Below are 2,677 nucleotides of genomic sequence, written 5' to 3'. Positions count from 1 at the left end.
AGGGAGTGCTGTCCTGCTGACACCTTGATTCCAGACTTTTGGCCTCCTGAATTGTGAAAGAATAAACATCTGGTTCAGGCCTGGTGGCTCATGTCTATAATCCCAGCACTTTGGGAGACTGAGGTGGGCAGATTGCTTGAGCCCAGGAGTTTCAGACCAGCCTGGGCAACATGGCGAAACCCTATTTCTACAAAAAAAATCCCCCCAAAATTAGCCGGGTATGGTGACATGCGCCTGTAGTCCCAGCTACTTGGGAGGCTCAGGTGGGAGGATCACTTTGAGTCTGGGGGCAGAGGTTACAGTAAGCCAAGACTGCACCACTGCATTCCAGCTTAGGTGACAGAGTGAAGCCTTATCTGAAAATTAAAAAAAAAATTGTGTAGTTTTAAGCCATGAAATTTGTGGTAATGTGTCACAGCAGCCACAGGGAACTAATACAAGTGGCATGGGACAATTTTAGTGGCAACTCTGGGAAAAGAACCAAGATTAAAAGACATCAAGAGAGGACCCATTCAACTAAATATGTAGCATCAGACAATAGGGATGCAGACCTCACACCGACGACATACTAACCTTCTGAAACCAAGTCACACAGAGAGGGAAGTAGGTCAGTAGAACCGACAGGATATCAGGGTAGGAAACCAAAGAGGCCGTGTTGCCTGAAGTGAGGGATGCTGGCCATCTCAGATCCTGCCCTAGCAATGGCAAAATGGATCTCTCAGATGCTGGGAGATTAGGCAGAGATATACAAAGAACGAGCACATTTCTGTTAGAATAGGAAAAAATAAAAAATAAAAGGGAAATGGTCAAGAGGTAGGAAGATATAGCTTCCTCTCAAGGAGCCAGTAGCCACTGGGGTGTGCTGTCTTCTCATGATCAAAGGTTTGAGAGGGATGACTCACAAGCCTCTACTGAAGGGTCTCACAGAGAAATGCACCAAAAAGAAAGGGTATGGAAGCAACCTAAGTGTCCAGTACCAGAGGACAGGTGAAATGATAGCACAGCCGCACAACAGGGCATGATGCAGCCACAATGCTGTGGATGAATGTTCACTCAATTGAAATATGTTCAAGACATATTAAGTGCAGAAAGCAAGCGTGAAACAGTAGGTACAATGTAATCCTGTTCCTCATATGTAAAATGCAGATGAAGGTAATAGTAGTTACCCTATAGAATTGTTACAAACATTTGATTAATATATGCAAAGTGCTTGGCAGTACCTAGAACATGTAGATGCTGTACAGCATCACTGTTTTATCATCACTTTTTTTTTTAATTCTTAACATTTTTATTTTATTTATTATGTTTAGGCAGAGTCTTGCTCTGTCACCCAGGCTGGAATGCAGTGGTGCAATCTCAGCTCACTGCAACCTCCACCTCCCAGGTTCAAGTGATTCTCGTGCCTCAGCCTCCCAAGTAGCTGGGACTATAGGTGCATGACCCCATGCCCAGCTAATTTTTGTATCTTATTTTATTTTTGAGATGAAGTTTCACTCTTGTTGCCCAGGCTGGAGTGCGATGGTGTGATCTTGGCTCACTGCAACCTCCGCCTCCCGGGTTCAAGAGATTCTCCTGCCTCAGCCTCTCGAGTAGCTGGGATTACAGGGGCCCGCCACCACGCCCAGCTAATTTTTGTATTTTTAGTAGAGACAGGGTTTCACCATGTTGATCAGGTGGGTCTCAAACTCCTGACCTCAAGTGATCGGCCCGCCTCGGCCTCCCAAAGTGCTGGGATTACAGGCATGAGCCACTGTGCCCGGCCTAAAACAATTTTTTTTTTGATATGGAATGCTTCGTGAATTTGCATGTCATCCTTGCACAGGGGCCATGCCAATCTTCTCTGTATTGTCCCAATTTTAGTATATGGGCTGCCGCAGTGAGCACTATCGTCACTTCTTTTAAGTATTCAGGTCCACTGTTCTGACCCTTGGGGGTCAATGTATTTTGTGATTCAAACTTTTTCAGATTTTACAAAGGTGCATAATTACGGAACATCCTTAGTGTGCTTGAAGTAGCAACTCACAACAGCCAAATTCATTAATATTTCTGCAGTGAAACATACGAGTATTCACATTAAGTGAGATAACTAAAGAATATAAATAGCACCACATCAGTTTGGATCAGGTGGTGCAGCCAAATAAATTCACTACAAACTTGGAAAACAAACACAAAAACAAAACAACCTTGTGGTTCCAGGGATTTTTGCCTGGGGGAATTACAGATGACAGACTGTCGACCTGTTTATATAGAAGCATCAAGAAAGCCTGAATGTATTGTCTTGTTATGGTGCTGCTGCTCACTGAGGAGACTGCGGCTTATTTTTATTTTTATTTTTGACTTTTGACTTTGCTGTTTTAATTTTTCTCCACTGAGTATTAAATACTTTTTTGCCTATAGTTTCTTGAATTTCAATCGATTCAGATAAATGTAACACAAATTTAACCCAAGGAGAATATTGCGTTGCTCAGTGGACCTCAAAAAGATCATAGCCAGCATTGGGTTCACAATTTTCATTTGCACCTTTAAGAAAGTATATTTTTCTGGGGAGGCAGGGAACACTAAAGGAGATGGAGCGAGTTTTTCTATTCTTTTTCTTCTGTCTTTAAGCTGGTCCCACCAACACAGTCCATATCCAGAACTAGTTAATTCCTCATCTAGGGCTTGCTTTACCTCCCCT

At 43.1% G+C, this 2,677-nt stretch overlaps 1 non-coding gene across 1 annotated transcript; it reads right to left on the bottom strand.

Annotated features, from left to right (window-relative positions):
* Positions 1-1,777: 1,777 nt before the first annotated feature.
* On the bottom strand, positions 1,778-1,884 carry LOC112204622 (U6 spliceosomal RNA). The gene has a single exon (XR_002938296.1). It is a non-coding gene; the product is annotated as a U6 spliceosomal RNA (small nuclear RNA).
* Between the last annotated feature and the right edge of the window lie 793 nt (positions 1,885-2,677).

This window comes from Pan troglodytes, chromosome 8, assembly GCF_028858775.2.
Source record: "Pan troglodytes isolate AG18354 chromosome 8, NHGRI_mPanTro3-v2.0_pri, whole genome shotgun sequence".
Classification (NCBI taxonomy): domain Eukaryota; kingdom Metazoa; phylum Chordata; class Mammalia; order Primates; family Hominidae; genus Pan; species Pan troglodytes.
The sequence above is the reverse complement of the archived record's forward strand: the minus strand, read 5'-3'. Positions and strand labels throughout refer to the sequence as shown.